The 16,157-nt window shown below is 40.1% G+C and overlaps 1 protein-coding gene across 4 annotated transcripts in view; it reads right to left on the bottom strand.

Moving 5' to 3' along the window:
* The window catches only part of MYO1B (myosin IB), a gene marked incomplete at its 3' end in the record, with an annotated part of 86,364 nt that overhangs the window by 55,815 nt on the left and 14,392 nt on the right, over nucleotides 1–16,157 (bottom strand). The gene's annotated exons all lie outside the window — the stretch shown is intronic.

Here is a 16,157-nt window from a genome sequence, read left to right on the forward strand (position 1 = left end):
GGGTTTTTTTATGGTTGTATAGTATTATCAGCTCAGCCATCCTGCAAGAGCCCACCGTAAGAAGTGAGCAGCACTCCGAAAAGGCTGGAGGACAGGTAAATGAAATACTTTACAGCTCCTTTACTAAGTAATCCCACCTTCCTCTCCCTCTCTAGCTCCTGCCCATGATGCTCATGTTGATTCCCCCATTTTTGTGTCTCTCCTGCAGCACATGGTCTAGTTGTACAACCAACCCAGGGCTCCCTCTCTCACTGCTTTTCTCCCCAGTTTACACCATCTAAGGCAATAAATTACAATTTTTCCCTCTGCACAGATGGCTGGGCCATCCACTTCACCACCATAATCAAAGGTCATTAGCTCCTTTTGGTACATACACCCTTGAACCCGTATGAAGACAGATCTCTCAAAACTTCATACCACCTTGATGATCCAAGCATCTGAACTCAGTAGTTCATCTGGAGGTGAAAATGTGTTTATGAGAAAGCAGCAGGCTGTAATGTTTTTAGCATTACAACAAAGTCAGTTTGTGATGTGGCCAACATGCTGGAGATCTAGCAAAAAAAATTAAAAAATCATTCTGATGCTGCTGCTGAGAGACCATGACACAATTTCTGGCATCCACTTCACTGTCTGGAATCCAAACTACAGTAGCAATAACACTTTACCAGACTCTCTTACAGGACATATTTAGGAAATGAATAATATTTGTTGAATGCTGCTGCAGATGTACTTGTAAGCTGGAGAGTACAATGTGTGTCTCTCAGAAGAGCTTATTCCAGCACCCATTACATTCCTTTTTGCAAGGAAAAACAATGAAAAGCAGTAGGATGCAGAGGAAAGAAATAAAGTTGCACAGAGCATCCATGTGAGAGAAGGTTAATATTAATGCTGTGGTGTCCATGGATTTGACTGAGCAAACTGGCTTTCAGCACGAAGGTGAGACTGTGAGATGCTTTTGAACCTCACAGACCACATGGCTCACTCTGTGTCTGCTGCCCTTCAAACAATCTCAGCCATCAACTGCTATTTCACTGTTGAAATAACTTTCTTGGCAGTGGTTTCACACCAGAAAATTAAATCAGCATATTGTTGATATACTGAGTTTTGAGTTAATCAGCTTAGTAACCATTTGTCCTTTCTAACACACTGAATTTTCATTTCCCAACAGGCCCTGTCAAAATATATTTTACCATGTGATGTATTTATTAATTCTGCCTGCACTGCATAGTTAAAAACACCAAATCATGCTTTTCTTCCTCGCTCAGCAGAGAAAATGAGGGTCTAAGACAGCAAGGAGACCTCTGAAGTTGGAGAAGAGAGTGGGATTTCATCTAGTTCTGCATTTATCCAATCTGGTCACAGTCGCTTGGCATACCATCATCTTTTCCTCCCATCTTCTATACAACCCATCAAAGCCTAATACTTCACCAGTCTATCAATTATTATCTACTACTGACAAAAGAAAAAATAAGCTAATTCATTTCAAATGAACTTTTGCACATGTACTTATCAAAAGTTAACTAGTCAAGTGTTCTAAAGTTTACCTCTGACATTTCAGCCACTGCTCCTACAATTCAATCGGAGGAGGCATAACCAAGAGTATATTTAAATAACTAATATTTCTTCGTCTTTCTGGCATTAGACACATTTATGTCAGAGCCTGAACAAAGATCTTTATCTCAAAGAAAAAGATAGATCTATTCATTTATCATGTTGACTTTTATGGTGCACCATTACGCCTCACACTCCTTCCTATCTATTAGGGCCTTTTATCTTTGACATATATAAAAGAAAAAAGACACGAACTTTGAGTCTTTTGGTTCAAACCATTTGTTCAAAAAAATATAATTTCATGCTATTCCCTATTTGTTACAAACGTATAAAATATTTCCATTTAAGGTCAGTTTAATGATCCATAGACCACAAAGAATCCTTTTTTCCCTTTTAGCAACATTAAGAAACACGGCTCTGTAAAGTCAGCATTTGCAATGATAGGTTTAAACCACATACCCTTCTTTGAGCCACCTCACAATTACAGAGCCTAAGGAAAATTTTAGAATAGTTTGTAGTTTAAAAAGCCGTTATAAACCATGTGTTTTGAATTAGTTGGTGAGTGTGTCAGCAGTGTCGTTTACCATACCTTATAATAACCTCTCCTTTGATTTTTAGGTTTTCATGAAAGAAGATGACATTTTCCTACCACAACAAACACAGAAATACTTATTGGAGTTCTGTTTTAGCTAAGAGTTAAGTATAGAAGCAATTTGAAATCAAAATGCCGCCCACACCTCACTCAGGAAGAAGCCTCCTCTTTTTTTATAGCACGGCTCTTTCAGCCGCGTTGCTCCAGATGGCCAGATCTGTCACCAAGTCCCAAACCCAAAAATTCCGACAAAGGGAAACAGCAAACAGGGCTCCAAGGGGGATTTCCAAAGGGCTCTGGCAATTTTCGGCAGTACGATGGCATCTCCATGCTCAAACAAAATAGGGGAGTCGGGAAGAGAGAGGAGCAAATTTCCCACTCACCCCAAAACGAGCATCACCTGCTAGCTCTTCATTTGAACACTTGTGACTGCACCCACGATTAAACCAGGATAAAAACCTCACTCTTCTTGTCCTAAATTCATCTCACGGGAGCAGCTTTTCTCTTCTATCATCCTTTTCCTTTAAGTCAAAAGTCACGAGGATCAGTATTTGTCAGCTCTTGGTACTTCTTTCCACGATCATTTTCCATTCTTCCTCTCATTTCCCTTAGCATTCTCCATTAACAGTAATTAGTTAACACTACCTTAAACTCTTTCCAATTGCTTTTGTCAGGCACTAATAGAGGCAGTTCCCTGCATCACATCTTCACCGGCTGTGGCTTTGATTCTGAGAGTTTTGGTTCCCATTTTAAAACACCTATTGCTTATTGTTGGCTTGCAACCGCCAACTCATTTACTGCTTTCAAAGGAAATCAAGAAAAATCTCTCTTCTTGACTGTTCCAATTCCTCAGGAAGCAGAGCCCTGGTACCACTTCATTTCTGCTTGATTGTGTCTAAACACACTGGGCAGGATACTAGAATTCAGTGCTTATCAAGGACCATGCTGGACTTAAAAGAACAGAAGTAAAATGTAAACTATACATACATTTTTAATGCAAATTTTACACAAAATGTAATTTAGATTCCTTCTTTTGAGTTTAATTAAGAGCATCATTTAAGTTCCTTCTGTTTCTTTCTGAATGCATAGAAGTGCTCTGTAACAGAACAAGAGCTAACAAATTATTTCCTCCTCTCACAGCATGCAGAGGGAAAATGTCAGAACCCTGAGCCAGGAACAGTGGAAGCACATTTTATAAAGTGCTTTGAGGTTTTACATTGTAAATCATTACTATTTGCTATATATGCTCTCCCCCACTGCTACCCTCCATTGAAGCTCAGTGGAAAATTCACCATTCAGGAAAAACAACCGTAAGAGATTATTTATAGTATTAGCTCATAGTGCAGAATCATTTCAGTTAATTGCCCTAAGGATAAGAAGTGTACTCCCATTTTCCATAATTACAAACTGTCTCGTGTTCAGCATTTTGACACGTCGGAAAACAAAAGGTTGATTATCCTGCCATTGGAGTGAATAAAGTAACAGCCACGCTGGTGAAGTATCGGCTGGGATAGACCTTCACCAGCGAGCAGCTGCTCTTTGAGAAGTGCCAATCAGGAAAAAAAAAAATACAACAAGATAAAGAGGTGTGCTAAGACAGATGGAAAGCCTTTTCTCCTATTCATATTCTCCAATTTTATCTCCCTGGTGAGCACAGAAATCTGTTTTGTCAACAGTACTATGTGGTTAACATATACAGCAGAAAGGTTCCTCCTGCCTCCCCACTTTGTTATTCACATTAGCAACTGTGGCATTATTAGATGCACAATAAAGATGCCTAATAAAGCCCAAAGCTATGTAAAGTAGCCCATTTGATTTGTGAGAAGCAGCCGTAATTTATGGAAGGAGAGAAGGCAGAGGAAGGGGAAGAGGACAGACAAAGCCACTCTTGGTTTTCAAGAGTACAACACTTTAAGACACAAGCTAATCGTGAGCCAGAGAGATTTATCTTCTGTTCTATTAGACTGAGAATATAATACACCCTCTGATACTCATATACACACTACAGGTTTAGCAGAAGAGTTGGTTCAGGCCAATATTCTGAGGTCTGGATCACAAAAAAATGAAAATATTCATTGTGATAATCTTGTCTTTCTGGGGATGAAGCAGGTTTCAGATGTGTCCGATGGACTTTGCCTCAAAAGTGGTCTGTCCCCAAAGCTCTTCCCCACATGCTTCCCCTCCAAGCAAGTGGGAGCCTTTATCAGTTTTGAGTACTTCCTTTTTACTGATTGACAGTTTAAGAAAATGCAATTTTTTTTTTTCCAAACCAACGGGTTTTTTTCCTCAGCACTGTACACAAAACCCAAAAACCCAGCCTATTATATTTCCTGCCACACAACCATCACCTCCTCACCCATTCTGATACTTAGCCCGTGGGCCTGGCATGAACAAATAACTCCCATTTCCAAGGCGCAGCATGACCCAGATGGGTCTGTAAACCCAAATAATCCCTCACCCCACACACCAGGCTGTGTTACCAAGGGTGGACACAGCCAGGCCCCTGACAGACCTACAGCAAATGCGTCTGCTGCAATGTGCACTGCAAAGGGTTTGTCTCTTGGGAGACAAGGCATTTCTGTTTACAAAAATAATAATTTTACTGGGCTGTGATATCCTTTGAAGGGAAGTACAGGAAGCGCTTTCTATTTTTTTTATCAAAAACCATATTTAATTAGATGTAGTTTATTTCCTAAGATAAATCAGTACTTGCATGCTTGATTTAATGACTGCCTAAAACAGCAACCCTTTACACTCAGTGGTTTTATTGCAAAAGTATCTGTTGAACCCTTTTAGTAGCCATATTTTGTGTCACAAGCTCTGTATTTTTGCTAGAATTGCACCAAACCTGCGAGGGGAGCAGCTTCATGGCACACCAGAAATGCCAGTGGCGAGAGACTCGTTTCTCCACGGACCTTCTGGAGCTCTGCAGCTTTCTGAGATTGGGATGTAAAAATTAGCATTTATTCCATTAACAAATGCACTCTCTCGTTCAAATGGAGTAGCGAGGGGCTGGAGAGCTGAATGGGACCATAAGGAAAGAGAAGTGCAAAGTGATTTTCCTTACTTGGCTTCTGTGGTTTCAACTAGAATACACAATTTTTTTTTTTTAAATCCCAGTTTACTATTTCATCTCCACACTAACAGATTTGAATCTGAGCTCTTGCATATACATGGAAATGAAGGGTTTGTGCGACAGGGACCTAAAGGGGGAGTAAAGGAAAGCATTCTCTTTCTGCCCTGAAATAGCGAGGCTTTCAATGTTTTACAGAAAATTGAATTAGTTTCTCTACCTAATACATCATGTGTCTGAAAATTATGGAAGTTTAGTGCTCAAACACACATGTTCAAACTCATGTCAGCTTCAACCAAATTTTACATAAAATAGATCTTTTTCTGCAGAACAAGACATGCATTGAGTGGATGCTTTGAGCTGCTGCGCTGTGTGAACAGCACACGAAAAGTGAACTCCCTCGATAAAACTGTAATTCATCCTGACTTCGGTGGCTAAGCATAATCCATCAACATAGAACACTGAGAAACAATTGTTCCTCATTTTTAAAACACTGATTATGGCTAAACACAGGTCCTCACAATTCTCCAGAAAAACTATTCAGGAAAAAACAGGCCCATAGTACAGATTAAGTGAAATACTTAAAAGACCAAACCCTATAATTGTATAAACGGAACAATTATCATGAGGGATTGGCTTTTTCTGTACAGATAGAAATATGCTATTAATAATTTTTTTCCTTTTGGTTTTTTTATTTAATTTTATTTTTAATAGGCTATATCTTTGGGCCTTGCAGTTTGAACACTGGCTCCCACACATGCTCATGCTGAGACTTCTCTTGCTACAAATAATTTTATCACAGAAGTATCAACACTCTCAGATGAGCTTGCTCTATCCCACTAACTGGAAATTAAAAAATTATTCCTTTATTCTGAAGAATTTCAACATGTCCTAGAACTCAGGGGAAGAAAAACAGTGATGTGAGGTGCCCAGTTTCACATATTCACCTCATAGAACAGGACAAGCTTTCAGAGGGCTCATCTCACAGGACGATAGTACATAATAGCATACAAAACTACAATAATAGCATACTGTAGCACAACTACACTCCAGGATGCTGAACACACCCAAGAACTAGAGCATCTTACACTAAAAGGTGCATCTTGGAGTGACTGCACAGCTCTGCATGGTGAGACAGTGAAGAAGTACCAGATGTGCAATGAAAGTCAACAATTTGCCATCAGAAAAACTACTGAGCACTCCACCAAATTCACATCACAATACTGGAGAATTAGGAGTGTTATCACATCCTCACAGCTATTGATAACCTAAAGTAAGTTGCTAATCATCAGATTTGAAGTCTAGGCTTTGTAACAGAAAGGCCAGCATGTAGCTGGCCACAAGTTTATCAGAGACAACAGTGACAAAACTGCAAATAAAAGTCATTCGCTTATCTGGAAAACATATGATGGGCAAAGTCAACACTATATAATTACATAGCAGTGTTGCTACTTTACTGGTAGAGTTACTGAATTTTTCAATTTTGCAAGTAACTCTTAAGTGCTCTTAACAAACTTGTTAAGAAGTTAAGAAACCTTATGCAACCTATTTTTTTGCCTCCCAGTTCTCTTTTCCAAATAAAGTACCTCATGAACCTCCGGACAAAGGAGGCACCACAGCTTATCTCAGCTTCTGAGAGCTTGTTAGCTCAGGTACAACATCTATTCAATCTATACAATGGCTTTTCCTGAAGTTTGTGCGTGAGATTTGTAGATATATATCCAAAATCACCTCTCCGTGAACAGTCAAAGAAATTAAAAGCCTTCTTCAGATTGCTCAAACACGAGGCTTCAGTTAACCCACGTGGATTATTTCCAGGGACAATATATTTGACCCGTATCCTTGGTTGCTCTGCTGATGCTCCAGGAGGATATCGACACTGATATGTTTTTTGTCTGTAGGTAGATCCTCAGTAAGAATTGCCTTGGAGTCATTATGATCGATTTGCAGTTTGAACTCCACAAGATTTAGAAACTAAAAATCCTTTCTGTAGCATATAAAAGGAAACTGTGCATACAAGAAAAATGCAGATTTGAACTAATTTACTGAAATAGCCACAATTAAACTGTCTTTGTAGTTCAGACCTTTGTTTGTAAGCCCCAGTCCCAGCTCTCTTATCTATTCAAAACGTAACTCAAAGATTATGCAGTGTGCTAGACAGTAAATATTAAGACTGTGCACTTCCTGATTCATAACATGAAAAAGTTTATCTTTAATAATCCAAATTACATTAACCATGATGTACCCAGAGCTGAAGAAATCGGAGCATAAAGTTGCCAATAAGAAGAGATTGAATGGAAAACATTCTGCCTCTTGAGGTGGTAAAAGAACAAGAATTTACTGAAGTTTCTTTGAGGCTTTAAACATGACCCTTGTTTATGCTGTATCTAAAATCCTGACAAAGGCTTCTAGCACAGCAGATGGGCATTTCCTGGCGTGTTATAAATTGCTAAAAAAAGAAAAAAAAATAGACAACCATTAAACACAAAGAGACACTTCCAATGAAAGGATGACAGCTGTTCTTAATTGCAATTTGAAATCTCAGTTCTTCAGAGAGTAAACGTGCTGCCCATTCAGGAAAGGCCTAATAAAAATTCTGGTCTGTGGACCCACAATGCATTCAACGGGATTGCTGTCATTTCTGACAGGGTCTTTACCTGCCCTCACTTCTCAGTCTGCGTTTAGGAAGGAAAACAGAGGTGCCTTGTTTTTATGTACCTTCCAGTGTACAAAAAGGCCCAAAATTCTAACGAAAACCAAAAAGAAACTATTGGATCCTCCTTTAAAAAAAAAATTAGTTATATTTAAAGCCACATCAAGTGTTTAAAAATGTTTTTATTTCCAAGTCCCCTCATAACATCAGTCAATTTTCTGATCAGAAGAACCTCATTTTCTTAAGCAGCACAAAAAAGGCTACTCTTATTTCTAGCCCAGGTGTACAAATGAAGAGCTGGAAGAACTATTTAAAATGTTGAGAAGAGAGAAAGAACACTTATGTATCAACAAATTTGGAGAACTCCATTACAAAACTGAATAGTTACTAAAGGTCCTTTATTTAATGAAGTGCCTACTTCATTCACAAAATTTAGTCAGACATAGTGAATGGATTCCCAAGCCTTTTGTGTGAATTACAGGGATCCTACGTGAATTAATAAAAAAAAACCCTCCACATTTTATGTCCTAAAAATATCAATGGCATAATATGAACACTAGCCAGAATGTTCCAGTTCCAGGAAAATGAGAGAAGTTGGATCTGGCAAAATAGTTACCATTAGTTTAGACTACGGGAGCATTAACACACATCTCCAACTATCCAATATATATTAAGGGTGGGTTTTTATTCTTTCTTTTTTTTCTTTCCCTTTTTTATTATCTTTGCTCTAACAATCTAGCCAAACCCCGAACGTTTTTAGGCTTACAAATAAACACAGACTATAACAAATACACTCACATGAAAAAGAAAAAAAGAGAGATCATCACAGATAACATTTGACTCTCAACCCCGAATACGACTGAAGTCAAATGTGCAAGTACGCTGTGCACAGAGGTTCCAGTAAATATTCAAACCCAGTTCTGAAAACAAAGTCATTTTGTTGAGGCTCTAAGCCAGTAGTTAATTCATGAAGGATGCCCCAAGATTATTTTGCTCTGTGCACCATGACAACAATTCTAGAGTTACAGCAGCATCTGGAACAGATCTCGAGTTAAGTGTCCCTTGCAAACTCACTGTGTTTTAAAGGTCCCAAAGTCTTACAAGTTTCTTCAAAAAGTCCACTTGACATATTATTTTTTTCCTTTGGGTGGGGGAGAGGCTGTTGTTTTTTTGGTTGGTTGGGTTTTGTTTGGTTGGGGGTTTTTTTATGTTTTGGGGTTTGGTTAGTTGAGGGGGGCTGTTTGGGTTTGGGTTTTTTTTACTTTGGTTTCGGGGTTTTTTTTTTTTTACTTTGGTTTTGTTTTTTTTAATTTGTGTGCAGGTTTTTTGTTGTTGTTTGTGGGAGTTTTTTGGTTGGTTGGTTGGTGGTTCTTTAAATTGGCTAGGACCACCAAAGCCAGGTAGGTCCTGCCCAGAGAAGGGACCTCCAGCAGCAGGACTTCAGGAGCCGTGACTGACAGTGCTGCCAAATGAGATGGCCGTGGAGACCAAAATCATCTGTAAGCCAGTGGACTTGGTGCTTTTGAATATTTTTTGCCACCTCAATATACACTGTTGTAGCTACTGAGAGACAGAGAGATGCTGGAGGGCGAGACCAGGGGCAGAGTCCACTCCGCTTCCTGGAGTATTTTGGGAGATGCATTTCCCTTGATGCTTTTTATATCCCCTGTAGTCTATATCTGCTCCTCCCTAGCCTAGGAAGTGTTTAAATGCCAAAACAGCACAAAAATCCACCTGGTTCCACACCACTAGACCATCTGATGCCAGGGTGAGCCTGTGCTGTGGCTCTGCAGCTGCACAGCATCCGACATTTTCCTGTCGAAAATCCCATTTCCCAGACACTTGCAGGAGAATGACAGCACCAGTGCCAAACAGAAAGAATTTAAGGGACCTTTTCATTTCTTAATTTAGGCAGTGCTACTTAGAGGACTGACAGAAAGGCTCGTTCCAGTGGACTTTGGAATCCAGTCTAAACGTCACTCCAGACCACTTTCAAAACTAAAATAAAGCACACAACTCATCTATATGCTGCTTTTCCAGGCTGTTTATATTTCTTGGGTGTTGGGTGCATTTTTTGAGCCTCCTTACAATGGCATGTCCTGCTATAAATCAGTTCCTGTATTATTATGCCTTGGTACAAAATTTCACGCAATCTAATACCGGCAGCAAACAAGCAACTACTGTTCTTGTCAATAAGACTATATTCACCTCTAAAGCACTGGGGTGAGATGGCTGCATTATGTGCAATCCAAACCAACTCAAACAGCCCTGCTCAGATTTCAGGAAAATCTTAAATTTATTGTTGTATGCGAGAGAAAACCTTGCTTTATACCCTAAGCCTTCAAAGCTCAGAAAACACTCTTCAGAGAGTCCAACAGGCATTTCCATGTAGCCACATCAGAACTGCCTTCCTCAAAACTCTCTTTTCTCAGAAGGACTTCTGAGGTCTCCTACCAAGTGTAAAATTTGGGGAACCATGCACGATACGGGTGGTGCCAGCAGCCTGCAAGAGAAGAGGCTCTTCTCAGGCACCAGAGTTCTTCTGACTCTTGAAGCAAGTGATGTTTCATCCCTTTTTCATCAATAAACTCAAGGGATTTACATTCATGGATGCACCACATCCAGCACTGCCTCACCTTAGGGGTTAAAAGAGTAATAAGCCTGACCCCTTCCAAAATAAGACTTCAATATTCTCTGTAGGTTTTTTTTTTCTCCCCCTTCTTCATTCATCTCATTCCTAGCATGGATTTAGCAATTACATACTGGCAGTCCTCCCTAATTGCTATTTATGATTTCTGTCAGCCATGGATGTTCCCTCCCTGCCCAGCAGTTAATTTTGCCAACTAACCTCTGAAGAGTTCATCTTCCCTCGACTGTAAATCTCTTCTGAAAGAGGCACTTCACTGAGCCACAAGAATAAGTCCAAAGACAGAGTCTCTGGAGAAGTCAGGAATTATTAGGAGTAGAACAAAAGGTCTGTAAAAAGGGGATAACTGGCAAGGTGAACAAAACCATAGCGTGAAATCAAAAACAAAACAAAACAAACAACACAACAAAACACACACACACACAACCCCCAAAACTAAAGCAAATGAGAATTAGGAATGGACAAATTAAAAAGGAAATGTTAAAATAAACATATTGGGGCAATGAAGGACACTGAACTACAGCACAGGATCTCACCCCACCACCCCCTTCTTCAACAAATAAAGCAAGCTACTGTGTGCCTTAAAACTCTGCTACTGATAGGGAAAAGCTTAGTTTTATATCTAGGCAAAACCTATCCTTCACAGCTGAGGCTTTATCACACCATTAGGACGAAACAGAGAAAAAGAGTTACTGTAGCCTTCGTGTTTCTAAAGACATGCCATCCTGGAATATGAGCAAAAAAAGCCAGAAATAAAAATATAACTTCTATAATCACTGCTGACATTGGCTAAAACTTGAAAACGAAACTGAAAATTGTATTTATTGTCAGAGTAATTGCAGATATCTGCAGGATAAATATTTGGTCCAACGATTACTAATATGATCATTGAAATGGGCAACATTGCTCATTCTTAGATTTTAACAGCCATCAGGTTGATATATTTGTGCTTGTGTCCTATATAAAGGGAAGCTGGTTTTCAGGAGTTGCATGCACAAGTTTGTCTTCAAATTTGAAAGATTTTAAAGGCAAAACCACTGTCTCTTCAGAAATATTTGACTTAAAATAATAAAAAGTAAATAAAATGTACAGCAAAATTGCCTATGTGAAATGCAACAGATGTCTGAAAACAGCCTTCTCCAGATATATTCCTGCTGTCACAGTTACCTCAAATACTTCAGTACACAGCTAAAAGAAATGCATGGTGACTCTGAACTCTTATTTACTTGTCATTAGCAATACTGCTGCCATTTTCTATTTTGTCCCTCAAAATAATCCATGATCCTTGTAAAGTGAGCAGGTGTTTCTGAACACTAAAGGGAGCAAAATGCCACATTCCACCCCACCTCCCATGGACGGAGAGCTGCCAGGAGCCAGTAGTAAAATAGGAAATGTAAGAAAGCACCTACTCTGCAATCCCTTACAGCTAACCTGCTACTGGTAGGAAAGCAATACGACATGATGGTTACAAATAAATGGCGCAAAAAGCTATTTATTTCCTATCACCTTTGGTTTAAAGATGCCAGCAGCTGCCTTTGTCACTGATAGAAGTCAAGGTAATTTAGCAGGATAGACAGCTTGGTCCTCTCTCATGTCTAGCTTAGCCACAAGGTAAGCAAAACAGTAATCACGTCAGCTGAAAGAGTAATTACATCAACTGAATGAGCAGAACAGAAGCATAAGGACTGCACAAATCAAGCACTGAACGCTGAAATGTCATAGTCTGCCCTGCCAGGTCAGAGACAAGTTCGATCTTGCCTTGCAGATAAAGACAAAACAGATTAACAAAACATTGGGAAAAAAAATAAATAAAAAGCTTGGTAAATTTCCTATTACAGCTATGCAAGAAGCCACAGACTATGAAAAACAAGCATTGCAGGAGATCTAAATAACACTTTATTGCATGGTGCCACAACAACGGTGTATTAAGACAGGAACAAACCATTAAAATAAAACCTCTTTGATCAAATTTTATCAGGTATAACGCTATCATCTGACCAGAAACTCTCTGCCAGAAATTCAGTTTGGCTGCCCATTCAAAATGTGTCCATGGCTTTACTCCAGTTTCCAAAGATCATATAAAAAAAAAAAAAAAAAGAAAAAAAAAGTGACCCTGCCCAAACCCTACAATTAAGTATTAACTAGCGTCACCGCAAGCATCAGTCACCCTGGCAGACGCTCCCAAGAACACACAGGTGACTGGGTGTTCACTTCCCTCCTCTGTCCAACCAGGGCTAAGAAAACATGTGAAGAGATTCTTCACTCCCATGTCTTCCCTTCAATGGCCCTATATGGAAAAAATTATCTAGGTATGGATTTCCTGCATGTTATTATATAATTCTCTCTCTTTTTCCTTCTTTTTTCATGTGCTCACCAAGGCTGCTCTTTTCCTGGTACAGTTGGCATTCTCAAGCACATCCTCCCCACACCAAAATCAATCCCACTGAAGCACTTACACGTACCTCAAGGACAGACAGAAGGTTGTACAAAACTACTGGAAAATAACCAAAATGTGATTTAGATTCCACGTTTCCCAGGAGCTCCCACACACAGACAGAGCCCTGGGAACACCCCACAGTAGTTGCTTGAGAGCCCCTGTTGGGGTCCAGTGTTGCTTTTATCCCCCCATTTTCTTTCACCCTCCTAAGGTCCACTTTCGATTGTGTTTTTTTCCAACCCATCGGTATTTTGGCCCAGCCTTTCACAAACCTTTCCAGGTTGGAGTGAGTGGGTAGCCCATCCACCACCACCCAAGGGATCCACTTTAAAATACCCTTCTTCCAGAGGGCATAATGTTTCTCCCTTGGGGCCTGGGGATTCTCATGTTTCAGGTGCCCCTATTGTTGTTATTCCATAGGAGTTTTGTTTTAAAAGGGGAGTGCCACTCTGTTCATCTGATAGCTTTCGAGCCACCTTCAACAGAGGGCACTGGACCATACTTTTGGCCATAATTAACTAACTCCTGGGACACCTTTCCCTAAGTCCAAACTTACTTTTCAGGGGATCTGTGATTGGTGGCCACTATTCCCTCTAAAGCAGCAACAGCCCTTTTGCTCTGGGACATCACCTGTGTTTTTCCTTGCAGCTGAATGCCAAAAGCTTTTAGGGAGTCCAGGAGGCCCCATGTGAGGGGTGTCATTCGTTCTGGGTCAACTGGCATCATCACTGGGTATTCTTGTTTAAATTTAAGCTCCTGGTCGCACATCATTTGCAGACAAGCTGCCTCCTGTACATTCTCCACTAATTGGTTGACCATCCCCACAATGGCAAGGGGATCCCCCTGGTTCCAAAGGGTTGAGGTCTCCAGCTCCATAGGCCGCTCTTTGTGTTAGGGACCAGGGCATGCAGTGGTCACCGGTGGTCAGGAACCCTCCTGGCCCGCAGGAGCCCTCGGCTTCATGTTCACTTAATAGTATCTGATCCCCCAAACAATGACACCCTGCAAATGTATTCCATCTCAGACTCTTTTGGTGAACGACTAAAATCCTTTTTTAGTTTGACTAATTCAGCTGCAGAGTGTGGAACCTCCTTGGTGATAATTTTAGAAGATTCATATTCACCATGCTCATGTTGGTACTCACTTTTGACCAGTGAACGGACAGAGGGAGGAGGCATTTCCATCCTCCATCTTGCCTCATCCACCTCTTTGGAGAGATATATAGGCTCTCTACCAGCAGGCAAAAAGCCACTGCAGCTTGTGCCTATAAACTGGTCTTTAAGAGCTGATCGTAAATTGCTTGCTTGGATTTTTTCTTGTTCTAATTGTCTTTTCAAGGCCTCTGCTTGCCCCTGCAAAGACTGGACGAAGGCTTGCAAAGATTGTATGGTATGGGCTTCGGCACTGTGTTGCTGGTCTCTGGCTTCGACTCGTGCCCAAGACGACACATATAATGGCTTTTCCTCTTCCCGACCAAAGCCCAGCATTTTTGTGCAGGACGCTGATTCGGTCGGTGGCACTCTGCCGGTTATGCCAATTATCTTGTGCCCAATTTACGCCCAATGCTGATGGTTGTGCTTTTTATTTGTTTAAATAATCAAAGAGCGCATCCCTGCCTACAGGGAGGGTGCTGCCTTCACACATGCTTAATTTTGAAAAATCTCTCTTCACAAAGGCTTTGAGCATTATGTTTTAGAAGAGTAAATTTGGCAGAGACCAAAGCCCCTTGTTTGAATTTTCCTAGCTAGCGCTAGCAACAAAATTAAACTGATTATTTGCACAAAGGAGATGCTGAAATAAGAAACACACTATATATAAATTTATTTCTAGACACACTTTATAGGTCATATGCATCAGTGTCCTTATAAACAGTCAAGAGTTTTGCTTTGCTCAGGATTACACAATAGGAACCAACCCCCTTTTCCCAAAGCACACTCAAATGGTACAGTGGGCATACCCACAATCAGTTCCTCCACAGAGGCTGTGACTCAATGGAGATTTACACATCAAAGAAAAATAAGTATGAACATCTCCACAAATCAACATGGTGGTTTTTTACCCCCGTGTCAGAAGCAATCCCACTAATTGCAGTTTGCCTCACAACATCTCTTCATTAAAGTTCCTGAGCAGCTAAAAAAATAAAATTTAAAAAACCCCAAACCTTGATTGCAAGGTGTATCTCCCTGCCCAGATACGTCTGAACCCTGTGTTTAACAGCAGCCTCCCAACATCAGTCAAGCCTAGAATTAGCTGCAAGCTCCAAGGCTGGATGATGCCAGCTCTGACCCAAACCCAGTTTTGCCTTGTATTTTAGACACCTATAGTATTTCAAAAGCATCTTTTAAAGATGGTGAGAAGTTCACCAATTTTAGCAGAGACAAAAGTGACTCTCTTGATTCTGCAGTTCTCATAAGCATCTACGGACAGGTGGGAAGGGAAGCAAGATCACCACAAATAAGATCATTTTGTATTTCTACAGTTTGAAAACACTGTATCCGTACAAGAAACTATAACAGACATTATTTCATAGTCTGTATTTTTAAAGATATTTTGTCTACTTAGCAGGTGTCAGACAACAAAATTTGTATGCAGAAACAATACCAAATAAAGAAAATTTGTGGAGAGATCATATCTATCCAAGACAAATTAGTCTTACACTTTTCAAGACTTGGCACTCTATCCAAACTTGCCAGGAATATCTATTACCATCACGCAATTGAGATCTCGTAACATAAATTAAAATTCAACACTTTCTCAAACTACTGGTCTTAAACTGAATTTCTAGTGTTTCGACACCAGAAGTTCTCGCTCTGAGATGCAGCCTGACTACACAATGATTGTCTTTAGTGATCAGTAATGTTTATGAAACATTTTTCTGCCAAGTTAAGACTCTCGTAATACATATCAGACTGACTGTTGAGCATTTCAGTCCTGGAAAACCACCTTGTACTTGATTCAACTTGATTCAACATGCAGCCAAGGACATAGTACTGACTTCCATAACGCAAAACAAATTGTAACTCGGATTTTGCTTTTAAAAATCCTCCATCATATGACAACAGTAAGTTTTAGGCAGCTGCACAAAGTTAGCAGAGCAGAGAGTCCTTTTAGCAACTTTGTTAATTTAGCAAGCAGCCATGCTTGCTAAACAAAACTGTGCCGAAAGAAAACCTGGACATAGCCAGAGTTCAGACCCAAGAGGGC

This window comes from Nesoenas mayeri, assembly GCF_963082525.1.
Source record: "Nesoenas mayeri genome assembly, chromosome: 6".
NCBI lineage: Eukaryota > Metazoa > Chordata > Aves > Columbiformes > Columbidae > Nesoenas > Nesoenas mayeri.